The following is a 12,924-nucleotide window of genomic DNA, read 5'->3' as shown; positions in this document are numbered from 1 at the left end:
AAATAACAACAAAAATATTTACATTTATGCGTGTTATCTATTTTCAAGGTATGATCAGATTTTGTTTAATACTAATTTCTCTACATAGGAAGAACAGGAAACAGGCTTCAAGAAAAAACCAAACCATCAGTTTATCTCATTGGCCTCTTTCCTATTCAACTGTGCAAATCAAATCATTGATCCACTGAGAAAGAATCTAGAAATAGAAGCAACTGTTTGGAGGAAACTATGATTCTAGAAACAGAAGCTTTTTCCCCACAGGAAAAGAGATTGCAAGTTTAAGATCCAGTAACAGAGCATGAAACGAACTTCAAGATGGGGTCCACAACAATCTGATCAAAGCACCACTTATTTTTATTTATTTTATTTGGAAAATTTATATTGCCACCTACTTGTTCACGTTGACTCAAGGCGGCTTTCAGGAAAATTTAATTTGAGGATGCACCTTGTAACAGTCAGGTCAAGGGTTGTAATCTGATCCTGAGGTAGGCAAATTAATGAGCCATAAAACATTTATAACTGATTCACAAAAATTGAACTTTTGAGGACGTTCACAGTTTCTGCCATCTATTGCTTCTGAATGTTTTGTTCATTTCCCCACCCCCTCCTCTTTGCGGTCTTTTCCAGTTTCTCAGTATAATTATTTTGGCCACCTTACATGACAATTTTGAGAAAGACAAGGGGAGTTTTAGATAAATGGGAACACCGATCGTATGTCTCCAGGATATCTGGGTGAAAATTCCCAGATTTCCTTTTTATAGTGGTTGCAGTACTATCTGGGAATAAGAGTTTGTTAAATCTGAGTTACATCTTAGATGAACGCTGGGCTATCTTCTCCATGTGGTAAAAAAAATACAGTAGCCCAACAGAAAAATTAAGATATTGTCTTTAATATTGCAATTCCACTTAACAGCAAAAATGATGGATAAAACGGATAGTTATGAGGCAAAAAATGACAACTTTGGTAATATTTGAAGTCATAAGCCTATCTGGGATTTAATGGGCGTTTATTTCTCCAAAATGATTTTTACTTAAGAATCAGTCAATCTGGTATTAAATACAAATTTATTTTTGGATCTTTTTATCCAAACATTTTATCTAATATTTATGGTGGTGGTATGTACATCAATATGATTAATTTTCTGGATGTACAATACTATGGAACAAATCTAAACAGATCAAACAGGTAATCAGAGTTGGAAGGGACCTTGTAGGTCATCTAGTCCAACCCCCCACCCAAGCGGGAGACCCTACACCATTTCTGACAAATGGCAGTCCAATCTCTTCTTGAAAGTCTCAAGTGATGGCGCTCCCACAACTTCCGAGGGCAACTTCTGTTCCATTGGTTGATTGTTCTCACTGTCAGAAAGTATCTCCTTATTTCCAGGTTAAATCTCTCCTTGTCCAGTTTCCATCCATTATTCCTTGTCTGGCCTACAGGCGCTTTGGAAAATAGCTTGACCCCTTCCTCCCTGTGACAGCCCCTCAAATACTGGAAGACTGCTATCATGTCTCCTCTGGTCTTTCTCTTTACTAGGCTAGCCAAGCCCAGTTCCTGCAACCGTTCATTGTATGTTTTAGCCTCCAGTCCCCTAATCATCCTGGTTGCTCTTCTCTGTACTTTTTCTAGAGCCTCAACATCTTTTTTATAATGTGAACAAAACTGGATGCAGTACTCTAGGTGTGGTCTTACTAAGGCTTTATAGAGTGATATTAGTACCTCCCTTGATCTTGTTTGTATCCCTCTGTTAATACAATTTAGGATTGCATTAGCTTTTTTGGCTGCTGCTGCACACTGCTGGCTCATATTTAGGTGGTCATCCACTAAGACTCCAAGATCCCTCTCACAGTTACTGCTATTGAGCCTGGTTTCACCCAGTCTATCTGTGTACTTTTGGTTTTTCTTGCCTAAGTGTAGAACTTTACTTTTCTCTACATTGAATTTCATTTTGTAGATACAGCCCAGTGTTCTAGTCTGTCAAGATCCACCTGGATCTTGAGCCTATCTTCTTGGGTGTTAGCTATTCCTGCCAGCTTAGTATCATCTGCAAATGTGGTAAGTTCTCCTTCTATTCCCTCATCTAAGTCGTTAATGAAGATATTGAAGAGTACTGGGCCTAAGATGGAACCTTGTGGCACCCCACAAAACCTTGTGGCACCCCACTAATGTGCTGCTTATATAATAAAATTTATATCAGAGAGAGGGAGGGGGGGAGAGAGAAAAAAAAACATGAAACTGTTGTATCCTTGCTTGATGCACTTAAGTGTTGCTTTGAATTGATTTGTTGGGCGCTCAATCCTATCATTGTGAGAAACCATTCTTGATGGGTTTGAACCTGAGAGAAGGCACGTTCAGGGGATCGTGGAAGGCCAGAAGCTGCAGGAAGCTGGCTGGATCTGAATCTTGTGGAACTAAATAAGAGTAACAGCCTTAGCCTGAGGGTTCACCACTATTCAAACCTAATAGAGGTAGAGGTTAAAAGTAAAAAAAGGACTCAGCAAAGTGAAAAGAACTGAATTGGATGAAAGCAGCAACTCCAACTCAACATGGTGTTGACAAAACAGGCAATGTTGTATTTGGAATTCTGGAGAAGGGTGAAAGTGAAATGAAAGAAACTTTCTACCGTACTTTCCAATCATCAACATTGTTCTAAGTTGACAATAGTAGCCAAGGTCCAGAACAAGGGCATCTTCAAAGAAAAATAAAAAAATCCAGTTGCCCCTGGGGGTGGAATATCTTTGGGACAACCTAAACCTGGATGACTGAGAATCTCCATAGACATCTAGGAAGTAATGAGATAAAACCTTAATTGTCAACTAAGGCCTAAGTAAGTATCTCCTGTTTCTACTGCTTAGCCATCCTACATGACAGTGCAGTGATGGGAACCTCTTTTGCATGGCCTTGATCCTTCCAAGCTCAAGAGTTCTTTTCCAGATAATGTCTAACATCTGTTTCTTAATCCCCCCCTCTCTCTATGGGTTTCTAATGAGAAATGGAGAGAAAACCTTCCCAGTTTTTTTCTCTTTAAGAAAAACCAGGCTTCGTAGCCTTGGAGGATGGTTTTTCCCCTCCCAATCAGAAATTTGTTAAATTTTCAGGAATTTTCAAGGTTACATCTAATTTCTTGTTAACTTGAGGTTCTTTCATGCAAAATGTATAGAGATATATGTTCACAGGCAAGCTTCGCTGTGTCTTTATTTGAGGGTGATAGTTTTCACTAGGGGAGGGGATCAGGTTGACAATAAAATGAGATTATTCATGTCCTGGAGAGAAATGCATCTTTTTGTTGGTTAACTTAGGTTGGGTGTCAGCAACCCGTGGCTCTGGAGCCGCATGCGGCTCTTTGGGCCCTCTGCTCTGGCTCCCTGTTGGGTGATCCCATCATTGACTGGCCCCGCCCCTCATCCTCTCTTCCCAGTCACTCCTCAATTGGCCTGAGAAGATAAAACACAAAAAACAGAAATGAAAGGGGAGGGAGGGAGACCCATTTCCCACAGAAAACATTGGGGGCCACAAAACCTGGGTAGGCGTGGCGGGGTTTTTCATGTGACTGGGTGGGAGTGACATTGAGTTGGCCACGCCCACCCAGGTTTTGTGGCTCCCGGTGTTTTCTTTTCTGTGGGAAATAGGTCCAAATGGCTCTTTGAGTGTTTAAGGTTGCAGACCCCAGACTAAAGTCTATCGAGGCTATCTTGTAAAAATCGAAAGAGGTGAGCCCTCTAACCAGTTTCTTGAACAGCGAGAAGAGCAATGAAGTAGACAACCAACCCAACCTATGTTCATGGATTGGCCACATGTCTTGGTTTAGTCTGTGCAATTTCCCACAGGGCTACCTGATAAAGGAGTTTCTAAGAAAAAACCCCATCCTTCGTCTATGCAGTTTCTCTTTTCTGGATTAGTCAACGAAACTTTTCAAATCAGCCAGCATGAAAAATCACTGCTTGGACTAGCTGCTGGCTGCCACTTTGTTAGTGGCAACACACACACAAACACACACACAGAATTCCCCATTGCATGATGGGCAACTGCCGAGGGAAGGGAACGCAGGCAGACATGCAAAGTGTTTAAAATAGGAAACAAGCTTTACTGTCGGAGCAGGTGTGTGTGCGTATGTGCATGTATGACAGGTGTGGGTAAACCAGGAACGCATTTGAACAAGTCTTTTGTTACCACGCTGAGGCAACTGCCAAGACCCTTCTCTCTCTCTCTCTCCCCCCCCACCTTCCCCGCCTTGGGAGGGAACTCGGGTGGGCTTTTTTTTTTTTTTTTTTTTTTCTGAAAGTCAGACAGGATAACCTCACAGTGACCTCCAATCTGGCACCCAGCCATGAAGAATGATACTCGAGGATGGGTCTCCCTTTGCAGCATTGATTAGATTTCTTCCCATAATGCCTCCTGTTTTCGCTCAGTAAACCTTACTGACGACAAGAGTCGAGAATAAAGGCAGATCCCTAAAATAAAAGCTGATCTCCATGTGAAAGTGGCCCATAAAAATTAGTAAGATTCGAGGTAGCTTTCTATTCACAACCCCGGGAGCAGGAGTGAAAGCGTGCAATCGAAAATAGATGCTTGGGACAAAAGCCCCGACCAGCACCAACCAGCTGTATGAGAAGTTATGTTGAGTGGGCGGGGGAGAGATTTTATAGACGGTAGAGATGTACGCAATGTTTGGCTCTAAATCCTCTTAGGTTCAAACCCTTTGAATTGTTATTTCATGCATCTAAAAACAGGGCAGGGTTTGAATTGAGCAGTTGCCATCTCCACTGTTTTGATCTCCTCTCTGGATGGCCTAATTGTCCTGTTGGGAAATACTACCAGAAGGAGTACTATCAGGAGAAGTTAGATAAGTAAGGAAGCTGTAAATGACCAGCAATAAGGACAAGAGGGGAATTCGTTCCAATTTCAATCTTCTTTTCATCAACATCCTGCTTAAAGTTGTGTAGATAATCCCGATCCAATTCAGTCTTGTTTTAAGCCTCAGATAAACAAACACTTCTCTTGGAAGAGTGGGATGTAGACCCAAATTTCCCTCATTTTTGGTCTCTACTGAAGTGATTCCTAGTTGTGATTATCATCACCACCACATAAAATAGGCTAATCTTGTGAAAGTCTATCTTTGAGGTAGAGCAACGACCACAGCATTCACTTAACATTGCCAAAAAGAAAAAAAGGTTGTAAAATTAAATAAGTCACATGTTGACTTACTTAATCATGATTTTTGACAGTAATGGACATTACGCTCATAAGCTGAGAACTACCTGTACCTTCTTATTACTCCTGTGCATAGTGAACTCTTCCTTAATTCATTATTGTCTAATTAGAATCCAATAGCTGTGAAGATTACATGTAGCAATGGGACCTCAAAATATATAAATAAGGAAACCATTAAAACCCCAAATCTAATCTTACCTTCTGAAGCCGTATCTCTGCCAGATTTCTAATGTTAACAAACACACGGAAGCCAAAGGAAGGGGTCAACGTTGCAAGCAGTGGAAAAACTGGCCAAACACATGTTATGGATTAAACCTTGTATATATGTCGATTCTTGACATTAAACATTCAGCTATTTTGCATTGTTTTCTCAGTGGGGAAAAAAAATAAAACCCAGAACGCTGTTGAATAAGCATTTGCATGTGGTTGGAAGATACTTTTCTTTCTATATGCAAGCTGATGAAAAGATTTCAGAGCAAGTCTATATAAATGGCTCTGAATGTAAAAATGTTTACAAAAATGCCTTAAAAATGAGGAAAAAGTCATGTATGGAAACTTATAAATTGTACCAATGGTTTTAAAATAGATGGCACAAGATTGGGTGGGTGGAGCACCTATTACAGGAGATACAGCAGAGACTCGGCTCAAATGTGGCCCCTTATGGATTTGTTTTGCAGACGATACGTTCCCCAGTAATGGTGCTCCTAAAAATTCCAGCTTGTTTAACCTCTTTGAGCACACAAAATATCCCCGAGTATTTTTAAGTATTACCTCCCCACCGCCCCAGCCTGGCCTGGAATGCTAGTGCAACAGGTGGAAACGCTGTGCTATTCTGCCTAAACCTACTCTTTGCCTGACTTGTATCTCCATACCACACACCCCTAAATCTCACAAGCCACCCCTAAAAACTCTTCATCTGAATGTTGTGTTGATTACCATTTTATTTTGCATTTGTTAAGAAAACCCCAAATCCAGAAATACCACCAGGAACAGAGTGAAGTTACAAAACATAAGTCGAGTCAAGTGGAAGCATTAAATTAAGATCAAGATTCTTTTGAGGAAAGATTGCTTAATTCTCTCCCTCCCTCCCTCTCCCCCTCTCTCTCTCTCTCTCTCTCACACACACACACACATTTTCTCTCTTTCTGCATAGTATTTTGCAAGCTCCTATTCTCCTTCTCAGGGTCACTAAGAGCAGGTCCCAAGGTTTGCAGGAGTGAAGCTGGTTGCACCTTGGCTGGATGAGAACGTTCACTGCTTAAACTAGCCAATGTCCCCAAAGAGTTAAGTAACAGTCTGGCTTTCACTTTGAGTGTCATCATCTTCTACTCCTAAAGCTCACAGATACGTCATGAGTAGTTCACTAAACTTCACCTTTTTATCGCCTGATCTACTATTTCTGAATCCCAAGATCTGAGGTACCAATGACCCAGCACAATTGTGCACCAAACTTGTTGTAAAATTCCAGGCAGAATTGGCTCTGCCTTGGCAAGGCACTTGGTTCCATAGGAAGGAAGATATTCTCCTGAAATTCATAGTTCCAGTAGCCACCATCACTCTCAAGCAGCTATTTATCTTCCTGAGGACTAGAAGCTGGAGAAGCTGGCACTGTCAGGAGAGATCTCAGAAATGAGACAAATCAAAGCAACGTGCCTGCTCCATTCTTGAAATCCAAGGTTCACTGCAACATGGCTTCACGGAACACCTTTGAAGGGGCACTATTTATTTATTTGTATTCATGCATTCATTCATATTTATACTTAATTTGTATCCCACCCACCATTATTATTTTTACAAATAAGTCAAGATGGTGGCCCTATCCAAAACACCTTCTTCCTCCTATTTTCCCACAACAATAACCTTTTGAGATGGGTTGGGTTGAGAGACAATGACTTGCCCAAATTCACCCAACTGGCTTTTATGGCTAAAGTGGGACTTAAACTCACGTTTTTCTGCTTTCTACCTGGTGCCTTAACCACTAGACCAAACTGGCTTTCAAAACTCTGTCTGAGCACTACATGGTGCATAAAAGTTCAAAATACTAAATTTAGATGTTCCAAGGAGAGTTACACAAGTTCCCAGGTATTGCATAAGATGTTCAAATAAAGCATTGGCGCAGTACCTGAGATGGTAGGTCAGTTTTTGGAGGATTACAGTTTGGGCAATTATATGGACTACCTTTGTTTTTTCTTAAGAATAAAAAGGTCCTTATTCCTGGCAAGCAATCCTGAAGTGAGTGCTCCTTCTGTTTTTTAAAACTTTGTTTTCATTCTGTTTTTTTTAAACTCTATTTCTTTTTATACGACTGTATGGTTTTTATTTATGATCTGCCCAGAGTCACATAGGTGAGAAGGGTGGTGTAAAAATTTGATAAATAAATAAATAAATAATCATCAATTTGTGCTTTGTTGATAATAGTGTGCTGATATTTTGCGCGTATGAGGACAATGAGAAGTGTATCTTTGTTCATCATCTACCATTCCTTGAGAACACTTCTATCTTATGTTTTGCATGATTTTTGTTTTACCAATTTATTTAATGTATAAAAGAAAATTAATAAAAAAGCAGCATTCATAAAGATGTTTTCTACCTTTTGCTCATTTACATTCAAAATCAAGTGTTAAGAAAATAAGAACTAAATGATATTGCATCAGTGCCAAAAAAATAGAAGTTCCTTAGAGTATTTATTTTAAGGAAGTGATATATTTTGTACAGGACTGTACAAAAATTAGTTAACATAATGAAGTTGGAATTTACATATGGCACATTACTTTGAAAAAGAAACAGGGAGATGCTTTCAAAACTAATCTATCTTAAAAGAACTCTCCTGCCCAATGGAAAAATAGATTGGTTAGGTGATTCCTTTCTTCTTTGATTCCTTCCTTCCTTCCTGTTTATATAAACTGCCCAGTTCTAATTTTCCAGGATACCCTTCCAAAATGTTTAGAGCATCTAAAATACAACCAAGGCTGGATTAAACTCTTTGCCTCCACCACCAACCATAATCCCTAGCCTCTAAGAGAAATATGAATAGAACAAGTCTTATTTTTGGTGTTCACTTTCAAGGCATCTCAGGTATTTCTCGGGGTCAGGTGGAAGAGAAATATTTTTTTTCACAGGCATTTTGGAGCCTTTAGAACCTGAGCTCTGCATCCAACCACAGTCCTACTCGAAGGCTGCTTTCTGGGAATTGAGCAGAGGGTGAATTTTTGTTTTGTTCTGCAAAACTACCAGGATGTTCTTTGCAAAAATGACGCTTGAAGAACTGGAGCTGGATGTGCTTGCTGGAGTGTCAGATCCATGAGTCATGACGGACTTCAGTTTATTGTTATTCGTCCATTGCTTTATCGCTCCATCGATTCATTACTCCATCCATCCATAGATTTTTTTTCAGGGCAATGTTCTGTGCCCTTTCAGGTTTCTGCCTTCCAGTAATTTTTACCTCCTTTATTGGTATCCATGAAGAAGCTGACACAGCTTTTCCTCTACAAAGCTGAGAAAATTCCTACATGTCTACTGCCATGAGCCACCATGCAAGCCCATTCCTTCTTCCCACTGTGTTGCAGGCACTACATGTTCAATCCTTTGCTTGGGTCCATCAGGACAAAGATGGGAGATAGTTCCAAGGACTGCTTGCCCACCAAATGACCTCAAGAGGAGGGAAGGCTGAATCAACCTTGGGCCTGGTGAGATTCGAACTACCAAACTGTTGGCAGCCGGCAGTCAGCAGAAGTAGCCTGCAGTACTGCATTCGCACCACTGGGCCACCGCAGCTCTATGATCAATGGACTTCAACTCCAAGAATTCTCCAGCTAGCAAGGCTGGCTAGGGAATTCTGGGAGTTGAAGTCCACCCATCCTCCAGCTACTGAGGTTAAGAAAGACTGCACTAAGGATAGTGGCTTCTTGGCTGAGCCAAAATAAAAAATAAAAATAAAATGGTTATGCATTTCTCTGCCAAGGCAACGATGGAAGTGTGTATCAGCAGGGCTGTGAGATGGTACCCTCTGACCTGCCACAGACACATTACTTCTACAGGCTGAAGGGAAAATATAAGGTGACCGTTGAACATTTCCCATACAGAACAACAAGAAACTCAGATAATGTTTAGGGGCAAAGAAACACATGACTTCAGGAAATTGCAATGGGCGTATTTTTCGCAGAGTGGCAATTTCTACATCTGACTTCTAGAATGTCCTTCGCGGGACTGCATTTGGCCTTTGGCTTCAGACCTGCAGCGAATGTGTTAACTTTACATTTGGGAAGAGCGTTGCCTTTTAGAAAAAAAAAAGGTCTCAGAGCTAGCCAAGTATAATAAAAGCTAAACTAAGCCCATTCGTTCGCCTTTTGTCAATATTTTCATAGCAACAAACAGATCAAATGCAAGATATACCAGGGCTGTTTATTTTGTACATCCATTGGGCTTTGATACATTTAATTTCAAATGAATTCCCCATGAATGGTTTGAGCGCCACAGATTTAAAACATCTTTGCAGTCCGTTTTCCTTTTTTTGTGTTTGTAATGCAGTCTTCTGCTCTGTGGGACCTTTTTTTTAAAAATACAGATTTTTGTTTTCTTAAAAGGATGCAAAGATGCATCTGTTTTCGTTCACGGCTTTTCCTAACATTTTAAATGTTAATTTTTATGCTTTAAGTATGACTTTAAGAGACCGTCACAGAAATATTTGATGTTGCTCATGTTCCACGCAGTTGCTTTAGAAACCAATTTGTACCTTTGTCCAAAACTGTAAGACTCCTGCTGTTCGCTTATCCTGTTTGGAACAGTAAAGCAAGAAGCAAGGGCAAGGTGAGATTAACATTCAGACGATCTTAGTTGGGTTGACTCTTGCAACAGGCATACAGGGAAGTGAAGAAAGCTAAAGTCCTCTACAGGTAACTTCAGAAACAAAGCCAGGGAGGGTTTTTTTGGCAACACACCCAAATGCTTACCCCTTGCTTCTTCTGGGACTTTGAGCTATACTTTCCAAAATGTTCTACAGCAGGGGTGTCAAACTCAAGGTCCGTGGGCCAGATCCGGCCCGCGGGGTGCTTAGATTTGGCCTGTGGGGGGTGCCCTGAAAACAGTGAAGGACCAGCCCGTGGTGCCTGTCAGCGAAATCGGAGCCCGGGAGGGCTGTGCATGTCCCCTGTGCTCTGTGTTTGCTGGCAGAGAGGTGCAGAAGGCCATACTGGCCAAAAATGGAGCTCACAAGGTCCCCGAGCTCCGTTTTTGCTGGCAGAGTGATGCAGGAAACTGCCCTGGCTGAAAACGGAACTTGGGAGTTGGCAGAGCGCTCGGGCCACCACAGGCGGCCCCCTGACATGAGTGACGTCAAGTTGACCATGCCACCATGGCCCCCCCAAGGTCAAACAACCCTGATGCGGCCCTCAATGAAATCAAGTTTGACAGCCCTGTTCTACAGTCTGCTGGTTTCCCGGTGGTGTGCCATGCAAATACTAGCCAGATCTGATCTTACTTTTTGAGATTTTTAAGCAACTCTCCCACCCCCCGACCCCCACTTTCCATTTACCCTAACAATAATCTATAAGAGAGTGGACATTCCCTACTTCTCATGTAACTTTCAGCTTCTAGGTCTCTCTGGGACTTCCTTGCGGTCCCACTCCAGACAAACTTAGCAAACGTTTCTGTCCAGATACAGCCGGCCAGTCCATCAAGACTTGCCACCAATTCTTAGGTTTCTAGGCAACTTTTTTCGATGCCCAAGTTGATAATGCAGGTTTATTGACTTTATTCTATTAAAAATCTTCCTTTACAAGACAAACTACCCATCTACACATTGTTGCTGATTCTGCCATGATGGAACCTATGATAAACTTTATAAATCTGTCCTACAGAAATCTGAAACTGTAGAGAATGGAAGCTTCCTGTCATTATGTGAACATTAGCTCAGCCCATAAAGGAAGGAGGAAGTGAGATGGAAATTCAAGATTGCTCACCTTGGTTCTACTTGATTTAAGAGGAGAGAAGGGCCTCTCCGTCAGACTTTCAAGATTGCTTGAATATTGAAATTTATTAAAGAATAAAGAAGAGTTCCAGCAGGTCTTGTGGTGTCTGTTTCCTGACCTGGACTGCCACGCTGGGCTGACACCATCCTATTGTGCAATTATTAACTAGTGGCATAAGAAGCATTATGCAACATGCACAAAAAGAATAAGAAGTAGAAAGCCAATGAAATTAAAGGCAGGAGACAGGAGAGAAGGAAAGGAAGTCTACCGTAGTTTATAACCAACTCCACTGATTGTTCTTCCCATCTCTCTCAATCCTTGTAAACCATCTATACACCATTCCAATCACTGCCTTTTATTCCTTGAACTTCTCCTTCTCTTTTACCCATCAACTTCATCAACCACAATGTTCTTAATCTTCCCCTTCCTTTCTACCATTCATCTTCCCTCCATATATTCATTCTGTTACGTGATATTCATTCTTTCTATCTTACCGAGTCACCACCATGTTTTTTCTTCTGGTCAGTGCTGAATGCGGACCTCCTTCATTCAAGGCTTCTTTCATTCAGGACCTGTTTATTTTGATGTTATGTTTCCTTCTTTTACCATTTATATCAGTGTTTCGCAATCCAGAAACTTTAAGATGTGTGGCTGGCTAGGGAATTCTGGGAATTGGAAATCCACACATCTTAAAATTCCTGAGGCTGAGAAACACCGCCATACACATTTCCTAAACATCTCATTCCCAAAGCACTCAATTTATTTTTAGTTTTTTTCCTATCATATCAAATGTTACTTTCATGGAAGGCAATGGACAGAAGAAGGGTTTTACTGACTTGCAACCCCCTACAGCAGGGGTGTGAAACTCAAGGCCTGGGGGGCCAGATCTGGCCCATGGGGTGCTTAGATCTGGCTTGTAGGGCTGCCCTGGAAACAGCGAAGGACCGGCCCATGGTGCCTCTGCCAGCAAAAATGAAACTTGGGAGGGCTGCAGGAGGCCATCGCAGCCGAAAACGGAGCTTGGCAGAGGGTTGCAGGAGGCCGTCACAGCTGAAAAGGAACTCAGGAGCCCGTTTTTGCTGGCAGAGTGCTCAGGCCGCCACAGGCACCCCCGACATGAGTGATGTTGAGCTGGCCACGCTCCCCCGGCCACGCCCCCCAAGGTCAAATTATGATGCAGCCCTCAATGAAATTGAGTTTGACACCCCTGCCCTACAGAGTATCAAGGCATTCGCTGAATAGTCACCATACAAATGGTTGTAAGTTGAGAACTATCTGTATTTCTTTTAGATTGATGCCATCCTTAGCTTGTTTCATCCATGCCTAGCAAACTTAGCAAGGTGCTTCTTCTTTTCTCTATTGAAACAAAATATTCCTTCTCTAGAATCATAAATGTCTTTTTAAGTTCACAATGATCAATGACTTTTTGTGCTTCACTGTATATTTTATCCAGTTGGGGATCAAACACTTCATTGACCCACTAAATCAATGATTGATGAAGATCTCTTTGGGACATTTTAAGGTTCTTCGTTGCTTTTCTTTTCTGTAGCCATTCTTTTTCACAGTACATTTCAGAATAGCAAGATGCTTTGTGTGGAGATAAAATTATTGACTTGTTCACTGCTTTTCTATTCAGCATTTATTCGGTATATTTCATTGTGACTTAGTTAATGCAGGACCAATGGCAAGTTCTACAAAATGAAAACCAGTGCTTGGGTTTCTTTTTTTTAGTTTATTCAGTCAGAA

At 41.3% G+C, this 12,924-nt stretch overlaps 1 protein-coding gene across 3 annotated transcripts in view; it reads right to left on the bottom strand.

Moving 5' to 3' along the window:
* The window catches only part of LOC113419714 (uncharacterized), a 91,270-nt gene that overhangs the window by 15,608 nt on the left and 62,738 nt on the right, over positions 1-12,924 (bottom strand). For 2 of the 3 annotated variants that reach the window (XR_015750284.1, XM_087969521.1), the window contains exon 3: positions 9,595-9,983. The exons of the other annotated variant lie outside the window; for it this stretch is intronic. The gene's annotated coding sequence lies outside the window, so the exon portion shown is untranslated. Of the gene's footprint in view, positions 1-9,594; positions 9,984-12,924 lie in introns of those variants that run through there. 3 annotated transcript variants of the gene reach the window in all.

This window comes from Notechis scutatus, chromosome 6 (genome assembly GCF_049901735.1).
Source record: "Notechis scutatus isolate UNSWTSFEM ecotype Mainland chromosome 6, rNotScu1.2, whole genome shotgun sequence".
In the NCBI taxonomy this organism is placed as follows: Eukaryota; Metazoa; Chordata; class Lepidosauria; order Squamata; family Elapidae; genus Notechis; species Notechis scutatus.
The sequence above is the reverse complement of the archived record's forward strand: the minus strand, read 5'-3'. Positions and strand labels throughout refer to the sequence as shown.